A 17,728-nucleotide genomic window follows, 5' to 3' on the forward strand; every position below is an offset into this window, starting at 1 on the left:
TTGTGTTGTTAAATAGTAATTGGAATACAACCATAATATACTGGTTGGGTGGGTGGGTTGGTTGGTTGGTTGGTTTGTTTTTTAAACCAGGATGTATGTGGAAAGTAGATATTCACTATGTATGTCCAACATTGCCCTAACACAATAACAATTGTTTCCTTAATAGTCATTGACATTCGTGCTGCATTGATTGAATATAGTGGCACAGCCTTGTTATGTGATCAGGACTGTACTTAACCATTATAAGTGTCTGAGAGCAGTTGTCTTAATAAATTATCCTTACGCTATTATCCCACTTCCTAGCTGTCAGGAGAGAAGAGGGAGATCTTTTATTTTGGTGCTTGTTTTATAAGGGGCACACCTATTGGGTGGAATAAGAGATTTCTCCCTTTGGTCCCTGAACTCGCAGCCACTGTGTGGCCCTAAATATGGTTTTTCACCAACAACATCAGTTATCTGCAATTTGTTCTGCAGCACGGTACAGATGTGTCTGTTGCTTTAATAAGAGTAGTATTCTCATCAGCTTTCTACAGTCTTTGCTAAAAGTCCATAATGCTTATTTGTTTGATTAATTTTAAAAGAGGCCAGCCAGATTATCCATTTAGTTAATGCAACTGATTTTAACAGATGTTTTAAATAGAATATGTTACTAAAGGGAATATCACAAGAATTACAATAGTCTTTTTAAAGCTGAATTTTAGTAACAGTAATCTTAATTATATGAAAGTTTCATTATACAGGTACTGTCATACAGAGCTGGTGAACTGGGGGCTTATCTAAAGTAAAATTCTGAAGGGGACACAATAGTATAATAATAAAAATAATTAATAATAGTGGAAGAAGTACAGATCATTCACTGAAAGCTTCAATTTCCTGGGGGTAAGAACCTATTTTTATAAGGAGGTCCCATATGAAAAGCTTCCAAGAGCTTCCACAGAAGTAGTTGATGCCACCAAAAGGGAAAAAAGAGCAGTGGAACTGAGAGTAAGGTTTTCAGAGAAGTTACTTCAGTGGAACCAAAGTTAGGCCAATGCCTAACTTGCAAAAACCCCACCCTGAATGTTTGCTACAGCTCAAGACATTAAAATAGTTGCTCTTTGTTAAAGTAATTTGTTAAAGTTTCTAATTAACATATTTTAAAGAAGTTATTTTTTGTATAGTCTGTGCTGAAGTGTGTGATTGTAGAGGATGTGTTACCCAAACCATCATTTATGATGTGCTGGAAGAAGATGGAGTCCTTCAAACAGAAGGCAGCTGCTGCTATGCCTGGTTAGAGGGACTGATGATGGCTCCTTTTAGAAAATATTCTGTGAGACCAGCTACTGAGGACAGGAAAAGCTTGACAAGACCAGAGCTGTCTTGAAGTTAACTAGAGACTTGGCTGGACAGGAAGAAGAATTGCTTGTAAGTGATCTTAGTGTGGATTCAGGAATCCTTGTTCCATTTTATGGAGTGAATATGCCATCAGTATTAAATTATCCTTTACATAAAGCCATTCAATTCAAAACGGTTCCACACAGGACAAAGGGTCCATACCTTATATGTCTGTGCAGGATTGGGGCTGTAGATAGATGGTAGCACAACAGTTTTTACAGAAGTGTAAACAGTGAGATTGTGACATACCTCAAGGTGACATAGCAAGTCAGTGGATAGCCAGGAATACAAACTACAACTCTATCCACCAATTACTTGAACTCTTAAAACTACACCAGACTCTGTCTTTGCAAAATATTCATTTAGAAATTTATGACTTGAAGAAGCAGAAGCTAATTTCTTCCTTATGATTTTTGTCTCATTCTCATTCCCTTTACCCCTGTACATTTTTGAAAAATAAGCATAGGCTGGAGTATATAATTTTTAATTTCTGTTTTCTGAAAAGATAAAATACACTCATCAGTGAATAATGAAATTGAAGAGGTCTTTCTACCATTGATTTTATTCCTTTATTTCACAAAAAGCCTGTTCACTTAATGGTATGCTGGTCTTAAAGTATAGTGGTAAAAAATGAAAAACATTGATTCAATTCATAGACTTTTCTGATCATATTGCACATGCTTCCTGTAGTTTCATTTCCCCATGTTTTTATAATGGTAGGGGCATTTTCATGAAAATGAGATTTTGAATTTAAGTGCCCATCTGCTCATTCCAAATGAATAAAAATGATACAAACTTGTTGTGGAAATATCTATGATGTCACAAACAGACAATTGTAGTTTCAAGTAGTTAATAAGAAGCAGGAACAGGTGAGTCTTTTAAACAGGGTCTTTTTTTCATATAGACGTCCCTCATAATATTAATAGTAATAGAGGAAGAAAAATTAACAGCATATATTCTATATCTGCAGATTTTTCTCTAATTTTTTTTTTCAAAAATATTTAAGTTGTCAGTGGTTCTTTGAAGGGTCCAACCTTTCCATGACCATCAATACTTGGTGTAGACCTAGCTTTATCTGAGTAACTTGACATAAGACCTCATTTCTCAATGGGCATGACTGGGAAGAAGAATGGAAAATTAAGTTATAAATAACAAGCTTTAATCTGGAATCAGTCTAGCTAAGGTAAGCAGGAACACCCTGGTACTAGGGGCAATGGACAAGATAATTTAAAATGTAGAGTTCAGGTTGTACATGAACAGTACATGGACAGAGCATGCTGTATAGGGATTGGTTCCTGAAAAGTAACCAAGCCAATCATGAAGTGTGTGTGATGCAGTTTAAATCAGGTATGCACGTGTTGGTAAAGATGTATATAAGTGTAAGCAGCATCTGAATGTGCTCTCCCCTGACATCTAGTGATGAGATGGCAAAGAGGACTTCTGTAGCTGACCTTACTTGCATGGACACACTCACTTTGCCTAAGCGAGCAGCATGATGGAGCTGCTTTGCCCAAGTGATCCCTTTTGGTGGGTTTTGGATTGTGAGTCACTTTGTTATTGGGTGCAGGGGTAATAAAGGATTGTTATCCTTGTGTGAATCAAGGGCAGCAGAACTGTGCTTGACATACTGTGATTGAGTGGTTCACCTTCAAATGAGCTATGGTTGCTAACGGGGGTAAAGGTGCCAAAGTGTAGTAGAGATGAGAGAGGTTGGGGACAAGTGTTTGTGCCTGGGACTCTAAGAGTCCTAAACACCATCTGACCCTCCCCTTCTCCACTATGTAATGACAGAGCTGTTTAAGACTCAATTGAGAGTCTTTCGTTGCAGATCAGAAGAGCTGCTATGAGACAGTGTCTCTATGCAAGAGACAGCCCAGCCTGCATTAGCAGTGAGGCTTCCCCACTAACAGCTGAAATCTCTAAGAGCTGAAATCACTGAGAGCTGTATTAAGTGGTGGGACCTCAAGACATTCTGGGCAAAGCTGCGAATGAAGCAGCTGGCGGAGCGAGCAAGGTGGCTTTGTCCCCCAGTTTCCCAGGGTGGGAGGAGAACTCATGCAAAAGCACCTGTGAACTCTGGGTCTCCACTGATTAAGGACAGCAACTTTGAGAGTGGTGCTATAGCGAGAGAACGGAGGGGCCTGTTAAATAAACTTTTTTTTGTTTGACTTTCTGAACACCAGATGAGAACTTAAGGCAAGGGGCACTGCCCAACATATTCTGGGGTGGGTATTTTGCTCACCAGCTTATGATTCTGAATCATGCTTATGGCATTTTCCCAAGTAAATGCGGTTACTTTCCCCCTTCTTGTATTAAAAGTTTCTTTTCCACACATAGATTCAGTGCTTGTGAGAGGGGAAGTATTGCCACTTAGATGTACCTGGGAGTGGTGTGTAATTTTCCCAGGTTACTAGGTCGGGGCTTGAGCTGATTTTGTGTTGTATTGCCAAAAAGGAACCGCTAGATATTAAGCCCAGACCTTGTTGCTGCCAACTCCACCTGACAGAAGAGTTACACAAGGAAAAGTTTCACTGTGCAACTTTGGATTTATGATATACCCTGCATCCACCCCATGTTTGAGCCTGGCGAGCTTGGGCATAGTTTTTGCTCGGCTATATGTCAAATAAAGGTACCTGAGTGACAAATTCCGTATTTGACCTGAGTTTTTGAGAACGGAGTGGAGGAGGATCTCAGGGGATCCCAACATTTGTGGTAAATGGTGAAAAATCAGGTCACTTATTCAGGTGCACTATTGAGGATTTGTGTGCTTAATTTTAGGCATCCACCTTTTTTTTTTCTTTTTTTTTTTTTTAATTTTAGTCCCTTAAGAGAAGGAGTGCCTCATTCCTTGGAACAATAACCCGTTGGGTCAATTTAAGGTTTATTACTGGGATCTCAAGGAGGGGTTGCCGACTAATGGGAGAGGAAATTGGAAAATCCTTGAAGAGGATTGTAGAGGACATTCTGTCCTGCCTCCTTTGCCCCTAAAATAAAAATGATTTCAAATAAGGTTTCTGGACTAGCCAAATTGGAAACCGGGGTGTTTTGCATGGCAGGACCTTACAGAACCTGTATATCACCTGATGCTCAGCAGAAAGCTAAAGTGCTATTTATACTTATTTAAAATTAAGTCTTTTCCAGGAAAGATTGTCTAGACAAAATTAAGCTTTACTCTTTCAACAGTTTTCATAACCTTGGGCCTCATCTATATTAATGAACAGTATGTGCAAAGATAGAGCTATTGTTAAACTGAATCTAATTTTTTTTTAAATCCCTCTTTCTGTTGTCATCTCACAAGTCATAGGTTGTGGCAGTGGATGTATTATCTTAATTGGTAACGCATTTCTCATGCTTTTGAATTCAGACTTGATTTGCTTTATTTTAACATTCATCACATGTTCACGCTAACAGTCTGATGAGAATATTTTTGTTTCTCAAGGAAAAGAGAGACTTTTCATAAAGGAATAGTTGCTGCTTAGAGGATTATTGGATTAGTTGTTGCTCTCAGTAATTACCAGGATCCTAGATAAGACCAGAACAAGCACCAGAGGGAATGTTTTGGTATGTTGTAAATATTAAGTACCCAAACACTTTATTAGCATGAAGTTAAGGTTGCCCAGTGGTGCCATGTGCTTTTCCACTGGGGATGAGTTCAGCTAAGCTCAAACCTCTGAAATCCAGGAAATTAAGAGTTAAGGTACAATCTCCCCCACAATGTAACCTTAATTCTACCCCCTGGAGAAGGCAGTAGCCACTTGGAATGGTTCAGTAAGGATATCATAAGCGGACATTAAAGAATGGCTAAAAGAATATGCCATTGTTTGTGTTGTGCTGTGTTAATGAAGATTTTGGTCAGATTGTTCTTCTAACCACGCAAAATCTTACATCAAGGTCTCATCGTGGTACAGTGGTGACCCTGGCCATCTGACAACTATGGTAACGGGGCATATGCCCTGGTAGGTCTAACCATGCTACAAAGGTTTCAGACTATCCAATCCAAGGAGAGGGATTGCTCTATCAGAAGACAGAGCGTTTTTCCTCCTCCTTAGAGGTTGAAGGCTAGCTAAGCTTGAAGAGGTACATATGCCTGCCCGCCCAGGCAGTTGGGATGATTTAAAGTTAACGGCTAAAACAACACAAGTAAATGGGTCATAGTTACCTGCCTGTCATCAAACCGTTATTCGGTGGTGGAGTGGAAATTGAGTGACGAGGTTGCTAAAAATGTCAAGTGGTAGGCCAACATGGAGAAAAGACAACCTTCGCTCTGCTTACTTAAAATTGTAGGTCGCTAGTGAGAGAGGACGTGTTAAACCATCTGATGGAGGAGAAGAAAAAGCTAAGATGTGATATCCTCAGTATCTGCGAAACCCGACGAAAGAAGGAGTTGGAAGTCAACTGAAAGGATGGAAGCACTGTGAGGCTTGGAAAGGGAGATGGTGCTAGAAATGTTGGAGGAGTTGGATTTATCATCAGTAAGGATTGGGTTTTGAAAGTCATGTCATATGCCAGCTAATATCATCACGTATTGGTGTGCTGCATCGTCAGATGGAGTCAAAAGCTATCCTCAAGGTCATCCAGGCCTACACTGCCACAAGTGCAAGTGAGGACGAAGAAGTGGAAGAATTCTACCAAGAGCTCGAAAGAGCCCTCTGTCATAAACAGATAGCTAAGGGTTAATGTTCTTTTACCTGTAAAGGGGCAACAACAGTAACCTGAAACACCTGACCAGAGGATCAATCAGGAAACAAGACTTTTTCAAATCTGGGTGGAGGGAAGTTTGGGTGTGAGTTCTTTGTTCTTTGTCTTGTGTCTGTACCCTCTCGGCTCTGAGAGTGATCTTTCTGTCTCCTGGCTTTCTAATCTTCTGTTTCCAAGTTGTAAGTACAAGGGTAGTAAGACAATAAGTTTATATTGTTTTTTTCGTATTTACATGTGTGTAGTTGCTGGAATGTTTAAATTGTATTCTTTTTGGATAAGGCTGGTTATTCATTTTTTTCTTTTAAGCAAATGACCCTGTATTTGTCACCTTAATACAGAGAGACCATTTTTATGTATTTTTTCTTTCTTTTTATAAAGCTTTCTTTTTAAGACCTGTTGGAGTTTTTCTTTAGTGGGGACTCCAGGGAATTGAGTCTGCAGCTCACCAGGGAATTGGTGGGAGGAAGAAGTCAGGGGGAAAATCTCTTTGTGTTAGATTTACTAAGCCTGCCTTTGCATACCCTCTGGGTGAGGGAGGAAGAGAGATTAGCTCTCTCGGTACTTGTGTTTCCAGGACTGGAAACAGGGAGGGTGGAGTCCCTCTGTTTAGATTCACGGAGCTTGCTTCTGTATATCTCTCCAGGAACCCAGGGAGGGAACACCTGGAGGGGAGGAGGGGGAAGGGAAATGGTTTATTCCCCTTTGTTGTGAGACTCAAGAAATCTGAGTCTTGGGGTCCCCCAGGGAAGGTTTTGGGGAGACCATAGTGAGCTAGGCACTGTATAAATCCCTGGCTGGTGGCAGCGTTATCAGGTCCAAGCTGGTAACTAAGCTTGGAGGTTTTCATGCTAACACCGATATTTTGAACGCTAAGGTCCAGATCTGGGAAAAAATGTTATGACACCCTCATGCAAAAGTCCACTTACACTGTCACGATGGGAGATTTCAGTGCTAAGGTCGGGCAAAGGAAAGCTGGTGAAAAGTTCATAAGGAGATATAGCAATGGCGAAAGAAATGAAAGAGGAGACAGTCTGGTAATGATGGCAGAAACGAAAGACCTGTACGTGGCAAACACCTGGTACAAAAAGAAGATTGCAAAAAGGTGGATGTGGATTGCACCAAATGCGAAGAGCAAGAGTGAAATAGACTATATTTTAGTCAATAAAAAGAGCATCGTTCAAGACCTCTCTGTGGTGCAGCCCTTCAACACCGGCAGTGACCATCGCCTGCTTAGAGTGAAGTTGATTTTCTACGAAGTAGTGGAAAAGAAAACTTTTCAGATAGTAAACAGGAAACAGCGCCCAAAGACATGTGATGAAGCAAAGCTGAAGAAAGCGATTTCTGAGTTTGACTGGAGCCAGACAGAAAAGTGTGACGAGGACTATAGTATCTTTGCTGACAAGCTGAGACGTTGCATAAAAGCAGCTGAAATTGAAAAGATGAAGAAGGCAAAGGGAAGAATCTCGAACGAAATGAAAAGCTTGTTAGAGAAGCGGAGAAATATGAAAAGGAACTTGGATAACAACCTCGAGTACTCCATTCTGTGCAAGCTTATACAGCAAAAACTGAAGGACGACTTTGAGAACTTCCAGAAAGAAAAGCTCCTTAAAACAGCTGAATCATGCAAGTGGGAATTGGTGCAGTCAGGGTGGGTGCAAGGATGTTTTGGGCCCAGGCAAAACTTCCACCTTGCCCCCCCGAGCCTTGTGGCAGCCCTCTGCCCTAAGGCCCCCCACTCTGCCCTCCGCCCTGAGGCGCCCCCCCCAGTGGCAGCTTCCCCCCTCCGCCCTGAGGTGCCCCCCCATGGCAGATCCCCACCTCCCCTCCATCCTGAGGTGCCCCCCCCCCGTGTCAGCTCCCCACCTCAGCTCACCCCTGTTCCGCCTCCTCCCTAAGCATGCCATCACCGCTCCACTTCTCCCGCCTCCCAGTCTTGCGGCACCAATCAGCTGTTTGGCACCGCAAGCCTGAGAGCGAGAGGAGCAGAGCGGGGCAGCGTGCTCAGGGGAGGAGGCGGAGCAGAGGTGAGCTGGGGCAGGGAGCTGGGGCAGCAACCGCCTAGGTCGCCTAATGGGTTGCACTGGCCCTGGGCGCAGTATAGATTGAGCGTAACAGCATTGAAGAACAAGGACAGAGAAACAGTAATTCACAGAGCAGGGATGGAGGAGGTCTGCAAGGACTTCTATACAGAACTGTTCAAATCAAGAATCAATGTCCCTCCCAACGCTTCAAGAGTCAGAAGAATGCGTCCCCCCATTAATTGTCAGCGAAGTCCGAAGCGCAGTACACCAGATGAAGAAGGGAAAAACTCCAAGCAAAGATGGAATAATGTCAGAAATGATTTCCACAGGAGGCAAAAAACTTTGGAAGGCCCTCGCTTTAAGATTAAGTCGATATCTTGAAGAAGGAAAAATACCATCAAGCTGGAAGGAGTCGAATACCATATTGTTGTACAAGAAGAGGGATCGAGAAAATCTTAAGAACTGTCGCCCTATATGCCTGCTCTCTCATGTCTATAAACTCTTTACAAAGGTGATAATGAACCAACTCTCACAGGATCTGGATGAACAACAGCCGAGAGAGCAGGCAGGGTTTCAAAGACATTTCAGCATGATCGACTATATATTTACCCTTAGCCAGCTCCTAGAAAGAGTGAGAGAATACAAACTCCTGCTGTGCATTGCTTCCGTTGACTATGAAAAGGCCTTCGATAGTGTCAAGTTCAACGCAATATTAAAGGTGCTCGCAGAGCAGGGCATTAACACGCATTACATCAGTTTGTTGAAGGAAGTGAATACTGGATGTACAACAGACATTACTCTCCTCGAAACTCCCCTCCGCATCCCAATCGAGAGAGGCAGGCATAAAGCAAGGAGATACGATTTCACCGAAACTATTTACTGCCTGCCTTGAAATGGTTATGAAATATATGCGATCAGACATCTTACGAAAAGCCCAAATAACATTAACAGGAGAAGAAATTGAAGAAGTGGAACAGTATATATATTCGTGCCAAGAAGTTATTATGCGCCAAGACATGAACAGAGAATTCTCGCGAAGGATTCAGGCAGGATGGTGTGCGTTTAATTCCATCAAGGACATCCTCAAAGGAAAAATTGACAAGACCACACATACAAATATCTTCAATTCAGCAGTGCTGCCAGCCATGCTATATGGCAGTGAAACGTGGGCACTGACAAAGAGAGAAGAACAGCGGCTGTCGGTAGCTGAAAGGGCAATGGAACAAGCTATGTTGGGAATTTCTCTTCTGGATCGTATCCCAAATGAAATAACTAGAGAATGCAGCAGTGTGAAAGATATTATTGTGGAAAGCAGATATAAAAAGATACAATGGACTGGTCACATAGCACGATTCACGGACAATATGTGGACCACAATCATTACTGAGTGGTACCTGTGAGAACAGAAAAGACCACCCGGTTAGCCTCCAAGAAGATGGGAAGATGACATTGTAAAACGTTTTGGACGAACATGGAGAAGAAAGGCAAGAATGCAAGAAGAATGGCGGACATGTTGTGGTCAGCGCAGTCTTAACGACAGCTGAAGACCGATCAATCCAGGTGAGGTGTTCTACTAAAGTGTCTTGAGGAGAAAAACATATACAGAGAGAGAGAGAAACCTAGTTGCTTTCTATCTCTTCCATCTCTCTTTATGATTCTCACAGGTTAGAAATGAAATGGGGGTCATACTGAATATGGAAGCTATGTTTTATTTCTGAAAGTTAACTATGCTTTAAAGCTGGATTCACAAATGCACATTCCATTAAAAAAACACATTCCATGCATTTCAGATAGCCATTTGGACCCTTGTGGCTGAAAATCAGACCATGAACAAATATATCTTGTGTAGATAGGAGATGCCTTGAATACTTAGATCTATGCACTCTAGTACATGGAGCCATACAGTAATGGATTTAGATGAAGCCTCAATTTGCTATTTCAAGTGCTATTGCTTCAGTGAAAACTGCCTTCTCTGTGAAAATGTAGCCTTTTTAAAATGAGTATAGAGATATATTAACTAAACAGTCAGTGGCCTTCTGTTCATTTCTTAGCTTCATCCTGCATATAGTAATGAGGAGGATGAACATCATGTTAGAATGGGTTAGTCTGTTAAATGAATAAATGGTGTTTGGAGCTGATACTTCTCAGTGATTGTAACATATAAAGAAGTCGTGCTTCAGTCTTCAGTCACGCCTAACCAGATACTGATACAGTCATGCCTAACCTCTCCTCTCAGAAGAGTCTATGTTGCAAAAGAGATCTAATTGTGCTTTCTGTGAAAAAGTATTTCCTTTTATCAGTTTTTTTAATTTTTTCACCTCTCAGTTTAAATGAATGTATATCTTGTTCTCGTTTTTAAGAGAGTGAAAAGATGCTCTTAAATTGTCTTCTCCATACCAGTCATAATTCTGTATACTTTTATCATGTCTTCTCTTATTAATCTTCTAAGATAAACAGACCCAGTCTTTTCAGTCTCTTTTCATATCAGAGCTTTTCCGTTCTCTTAATCACCCATTTCCCTCGGCAGAGGTTACTCTTCTAAATGAGATGCTTTAATAGACATGAATCAAACAAATTAATAAATTTGAATTATATCAATTATATATCAGCAAAGCTATCTTCAAAACAGCTTATACCTGAGCCAAGTTGAAGGTGATGTCCTCAAAAACTCAAAGTAACTTTATACTTCCAAATGGAATCTTCTTGGCCAGGTCTGGATTTCTATCTTTAATAATTGAAGTGCTTAGGAATGTAATACAGATGCACAGCCGTTTCTGACTCTCAATGACCATAGCAGGGAGTAAACCAAACCCCTTTGTCATTGTTAATGGTAACTCATATCAGCGCCATGGTCAAGCTATACCCATTTCTAATTTCTGGACCACAGGTTCCAACTCCCTAGAGCAATAAAATGTAACTGCTTTTTATTTCCCTTAGGAGAGCAAATCCTTCACTGTGCCCCTCCCACAGCAAAGTAGCCATAGTATTAAGTAGCGCACAAATTTGTGTGTGATGGCTGGTTTTGCTAATAGGCTTAGTTCCATTGGCTACACACATCATGTCATTAGACAATAAGAGTGCTTTCTGTAAGCTGAAGTGTCTTGAATCAATTCCAGGTAATATGTGTTATGCAAAGCAATATATCATATCACTAATGATATGAATCCAATGTCCCTGAGTCCTTTTTCCAGACAACTACCCTGGACTACTTTTACAGAAAGTAAGATCTAATGAAATGAGTCTCAGTATTTTGCTTATCTAATTCAGGAAAGTAATCAGGTACATATCATGCTTTCATAAATGCAATGTTCTCATTCTCTTTTAAATTGCAAAAGGTACTGAACCAAAGATACTCTCCACCTCTTTCCCCCCTGCTCCCCTGCACGCACACACAATTCCTCTTCTTTCACCATGGAGCCCTGCAGATTCTCTCATTACTTCTCTTTAGCCCCCTGTATTCTCTTCTTTTATGTCCTATTAAATAGCTGCTGTCATTGAAAAATACCTCTCTTCAGCAAAGTTTAAGGCTGTTACTTGGCTCAGTTTACAACTCTGTCAGTTGCAGATAAGCAAACTGCAAGGATGCCTCAGAAAATCAGGTGAGTTGCCAACCTATAAATTAGATTTTTTTTTTAAATCTGGGGATTAAAAAAATGTCCCTCTCCCAGAAGGATAATAGTGCTCTTGAAAGATGGGTGTTAATATTATCCCTTTACACTTTGATCTGCAAGGGTCATATTGCATTAGCTTTTCTGTTAATGAGTTTCACAGATGGAAAATGTAGCTTTCACGTATTAAAACTGCCATTTGTCACTGGAAGAAGATGCCAGGAACTCAGCTATATCAGCAATTTCATCTCCTTTGATGTCCTGCACAGAGAGCTGCAGTCTTCTGGGACAATGCAGTGCATGAAACTCATGATGAAGCATTTTCAGTTCTGAGCAAACTCCACATAGCCAGGGAGGTGGAGGTGACAGAGACAAGATGACTCCACATGACCACAAGGAACTTTAAATATTAAAGGTTTCACAGTTGCGTTACAGAGGCTGTTTTAACTGAATGGTAGAAGTAGTCCTCTACAGTCCCATCGCTGTACAACCAGTGGACCAACACAGCGCTTTTAGTTCTTAATATATTTTCTCTCTAATGCTTTTACCTTAAGAATAAATGTGCTTGCGTAGAAAGAGCTGTGAGGTACTTTAACTGTGGCTATTGCACTGTTTATTATCTCTTTTTGTTTGTTTGTTTAAATATGACTATTTTTAAATCTGTTATTGAATGTCCAGGGAGACTGAAGTGTCCTCCTACTGGCTTTGTATGTTACCATTCCTGATTTCTGATTTGTGTCCATTTATTCTTTTACATAGAGACTGTCCAGTTTGGCCAATGTACATTGCAGAGGGGCATTGCTGGCACATGATGACATGTAACCCTTCTGCCCCTCTGAGTTGGCAGCAACAAGGGCCAGGTTCAGTATCCAGGGGTTCCGTTTCAATAACACAATGCCAAACCAGCTCGAGCCCCCACCCAGTGACCTGGGAAAATCTTACACACACACCTAGGTGCCTCAAAGAGGCAATGCTTCCCCTCTTGCAAGCACAGAGTCTCGGTGTAGCAGAAAAGGTTTAATTACGTGAGATAAACAACAAGCACTAAATTGGGAAAACACCTCAATTAGAGTTCCTAGACCAAACCGTGAGCAAAGACCCACCCCAGGAACCTGGGCTGTGTCCTTTTCCCTGGGCTCTTGAGTCCAGCAACCCCCAAATCACCCACAGTCCCAAAAGTCCCACAATCCAAAAGTCTCTGTCCTGGGTCAGTGCAGCCCCAAAGTTCGAGAGTCTATCTGCAGAGGTCCCTCCCCCCAGCCTGGGTAGAAAGGGGCACCTTACGTGGTCCGGGGCCAACTGCCCTGCCTCTCCGTGGGTTCTGCTTCCGCCTTCTCCACGAACTGCTCTGCTTTACCAGCCGCTCCACTCTGCTCCTCCAGCCGTCCTCACAAACTGCTCCGCTCCACCAGCTGCTCTGCTCCACCAGCTGTCCCGTGACTCGGCTCCGCTCACTCTGTGGGCCGCTCCACCCGTCCCACAGCTACTCCGCTCTGCCAGCCGCTCTGCTCCACCAGCTGTCCCGTGATCCGCTCCAGCCATCCCCACAAGCTGCTCCACTCCGCCAGCTGCTCTGTTCTGCAGTATAGCTTCAGGCTCCCCCACTAGTTAGCACAGTACTCAGTGCTCTCATCTCAGTAGTTTCAGCTCTTTAGTGATTTCAACTCTTAGTGATCTCAGCTCATAGTAGGGGAGCCCTAGTGCTAGTGCACCATTAGCCCAAAGTGAGTTCAGCTCAGTAACCTGTATCTTAAGGGAATAAAAAATCAACTCTGACATTCCAAAGTGGAGAGAGGAGGGGGTAGATCTGGTGCTCCTGGCTCCACAAGGAGACTGCACCACCAGGCACGGATACCTATCCCCAGCCTTTCTCAATTCCTGGGTTTTGGAACCCATGTCCCTTGTTTAGCAAGTACCACCCAACTGAGGTTGAGTCATTTCTGTCACAAAGCAGTCCCGCAGCTCGGCAGCCTGGGATGGGGTAGGCGTGCCTATGCAAATACACTCTCTGAAATTCTTTCCACCAGATGTCAGGGTAGAGCTTATCCTGACTCTGCTTACATCCACATTCATAGATGTGCAGGTGAATGAACCCCCAATGGTGTGGTTGGGTGCTCTGATGGTGTTGCTAGAGTAGATATGGGGACAGAGTAGGCAACGGGGTTTGTTACAGGGATTGGTTCCTGGGTTAGTGTTTCTGTGGTGTGGTGTGTAGTTGCTGGTGAGTATTTGCTTCAGGTTGAGGGGCTGTCTGTAAGTGAGGACCAGCCTGCCTCCCAAAGTCTGTGAGAGGGAGGCACTGTTTTCCAGGATAGGTTGTAGATGTGCTGGAGAGGTTTTAGCTGGGGGCTGTACATGATGGCTGGTGGTGTTCTGTTATTTTCCTCGTTGGGCCTGTCGTGTAGTAGGTGAGTTCTTGATACCCGTCTCGCTCTGTCAGTGTTTCCTCACTTCCCCAGGTGGGTATTATAGCTTTAAGAATGCTTGATAAAGATCTTGTAGGTGTTTGTCTCTGTCTGAGGGATTGGAGCAAAGCCTGTTGTATCTTAGGGCTTGGCTGTAGACAATGGATTGTGTGATGTGTCCTGGATGGAAGCTGGGGGCATGTAGGTAAGTATAGCGATCCGTAGGTATAGGGTAGTGTTTATGTGACCATCACTTATTTGCAATATAGTATCCAGGAAGTGGATCTCTTCTGTGGACTGGTCCAGGCTGAGGTTGATGGTGGAGTGGAAATTGTTGAAATCCAGGTAGAATTCTTCAAGGGCCTCCTTCCCGTGGGTCCATATGATGAAGATGTCATCAATGTAGAGCAAGCAGAGAAGGGGCACTACGGGACGAAAGCTAAGGAAGCATTGTCCTAAGTCAGCCATAAAAATGTTGGCATTCTGTGGGGCCACGTGGGTACTCATAGGAGTGCTGCTGACTTGATGATATAAGTTGTCCCCAAATCTGAAATGGTTGTGGGTGAGGACAAAGTTACAAAGTTCAGCCACCAGATGTGCAATGGCCTCGTCAGGGATACTGTTCTTGACAGCTTGTAGTCCATCCTTGCATGGAATGTTGGTGTAGAGGGCATCTACATCCATGGTGGCCAGGATGGTGTTTTCAGAAAGATCACCAATGCATTGTGGTTTCCTCAGGAAGTCAGTGGTGTCTCTAAAATAGCTAGGAGTGCTGGTAGTGTAGGGTATGAGGAGAGAGTCCAAATGGCCAGATATTCTTTCTGTAAGAGTGCCAATGCCTGAGAGATGTTATTTCTTGATGTTTCCTAAAATGCCATATATTCTCTGTAATTTTATTCTTTCAAAGTTCTGTCGTTTTAATCTCTGGACTGGTCTATGCATTTTATTATTTTTATTTCTCTCTTATGCTTAAATTTAATTCTTTGAGTAGAGAGTTCTAAAACACATAACTTTTCCTGAGTAGAATAATTATCCCTATGGTAACTTTTTAACAATATATATATATGTAGGTTTTTTGTTTCTACTCATAGCGCACTTGCACATTACTTCAATATTGGTGCACATAACAAAATTCATACCACACATGGATGGAAAAAAAATAGAGGGAACATTACTGTGTACCCTGGAAATACCCTGGTCAGGAGGGAGAAAGATATGGGTCTCCGCCCTAGAGAGGTGACAGCTAAGGAGCCAGGAGCCTAGAGTGGGTTCCCTTGCTGGACCATGAAGGGAAAAAGAAGTTCAGTTGTCGTGAATTGTGACATCAACTTTCCATCAGTTTTTCCCTCTGTAAAATGAGCATAAAGGTACCCCAATGCCTTCCAGAGGTGGTTTGAGGAATGATTAGTTAATGTCTGTACAGTACTTTGACATGTGTACTGCTAAGTATTGTTTCAATTCCTTGGGTCACTATGGCTGTATGTTTAGGCCGGTCGTTTCTTCAGTCTGAGCTTAATATTGTGCATTAGTTTATTTTACAGTGTTTAGCTGCATATCAATAGGAGTCTTAAAAACATTTTCAATAAATATATATATGGAATTAGAACAAGCTGGGCATGTGTATTCCCTGTTTGTACATGTTGCATAATGTTAAATAGTGAAAAATGTTGACTAAAATATTGGAATAGTAATGTTGTTTTAGTTATGTGTGCTAGATCAATTTAAATGTTCTCTTTTTCATGGACATCTTAAGACTCATAAATTGCTTCCAGCCCTTTTTATTAGCATTGGCTATAGCTGTTAGATCTGTTAACCGATTTTATTTGTTTCTGCGGGTGTCCCAAAATCAAATGACTGTAACTAATGTACCACTGTAATTTTTTGTGATGGTCTGCTACTGCAAGCAAAAAGCAAATCCATCAAGTCAAAATATTAACATTTCTATATCCTATTAAATATCAAGTTAAAGAATATTGTGCTAATGTCTATAGGATTCAGCATTAAGCCTAAGTGATTTAATATACTAGTATTAGTGAGAGGTTGGACAATATTACCCTTAGATAGAAATTTCCCTCATTGTTAGAATAGATGTGCTATGCTGGTGAATTATGATAATGTGCAATAGAAATGTGTCTTCTTTTAAACAATTATAACTTTTTTCTCTTGACTGATGGGCTCAGCAGCCAGCGATTATAATGATCTGGATTTTACCCAGATAGCTAATAGGGTAAATTATAATAGCCGGGTGAAGGCAAGATACCATTTCTTTGTTTGGTAACAAACTGTCGTCGTCTTCTTTGTTGAGGCTTTTTGTCTGCTCTACAAAAGCAGAACAGGCTCACGGAAGCATTAGGGAAATAATGGATGGATATACTACCATCAGTTTAGAATGTATATGCTAGCACTACAGTAATAGATGAGGAGAGAACGTGACTTTCCAGCATATACAGCAGTGGAATAATGTAGCATCACACACCAGAGAAATTGCTGCAGACGTTGCAACTATTTGATTTGGATTTGTTTTCTCCAACCAGATTCAATTTGGCTCATGTTTTTCTTTTCTCTTTCCCAGTTACAGCATTTCTCCACCTCTGATTATGTTGAGAGGTAATATTGAGAGTAATTTGCTTAGGTCTCAGGGCGCATTAAATAACTGTTTCATCGGGTTTGATTCAGACACCCCTGTTTTTATAACCACTGTGCAGAGACAACAGTGTAATAGGCTCTATGATAGAAAAACTTTGATTCCCACCAATCTTCCATTAATTTTTAAATATTTACAGAGACACATTGGTGCATATCACTGCAATACACAATACAGCTGAGGAGAAGCCAGAAGGTTGGCAATTACAGTAAGGTGCAAACAAGGGAGAAATTGCTGCAGATTTGAAGGTGGTGAAAAATAAACACAGCCCTGGATTGCCAGGGACCGTCTTGCACATTCATGAAGGTTACTAGAGATGCTTCTAGCAAACTTGCCCAGATGCTCTTGAATAGAATCAATAGCTCTGCATTTCTCTCACCCATGGTATTGCTAACTTCCATACATTCACATTCCAAAGTGCAGCATGCAGTTTTGGACAGTGGCTCCTTACTGGGCCAGCTTTCTCTACAGTAAATAGCAAAAACACCCTAAATTTTACTAAAATACGAAAAGAGTTATAAATGTAGCTTAAGATTTGAATTGAATGTACTGAAACAGAAAAAAAATCAGTGTTTGATAGTGCACCTTTTTGACGGGTTCCCCGGAGTGCAACCTGGAACTGGGGTACTGCTGAGCCCTTTGTCCAGGGCCAGCTCCACGGTTTTTGCCACCCCAAGCAGTGGGGAAAAGGAAAAAAAAGCCGCGATCGGCAGCAGCTCCACCGTGCCGCTTTCTTCTTTGGCGGCAGTTTGGTGGCAGGTCCTTCCCTCCAAGAGGGACCGTGGGACCCACCGCCAAATTGCTGCCAAAGAGCCTGATGTGCTGGCTCTTTCACTTGGCTGCCCCAAACACCTGCTTGCTGAGCAGATGCCTGGAGCCAGCCCTGCCTTTGTCTTACCAACCTGGGTTCCCTCTCACACTGTAATGCTGTGACAAGCTGCAAATCCCTCCAGATTCTGCATTTACACAGCCATCCAC

General features: G+C 42.1%; 1 protein-coding gene across 2 annotated transcripts in view; it reads left to right on the forward strand.

Annotated features, from left to right (window-relative positions):
* Positions 1 to 17,728, forward strand: part of PRKN (parkin RBR E3 ubiquitin protein ligase) — a 1,230,739-nt gene that overhangs the window by 947,304 nt on the left and 265,707 nt on the right. The gene's annotated exons all lie outside the window — the stretch shown is intronic.

Source organism: Gopherus flavomarginatus, chromosome 4, assembly GCF_025201925.1.
Source record: "Gopherus flavomarginatus isolate rGopFla2 chromosome 4, rGopFla2.mat.asm, whole genome shotgun sequence".
Classification (NCBI taxonomy): domain Eukaryota; kingdom Metazoa; phylum Chordata; order Testudines; family Testudinidae; genus Gopherus; species Gopherus flavomarginatus.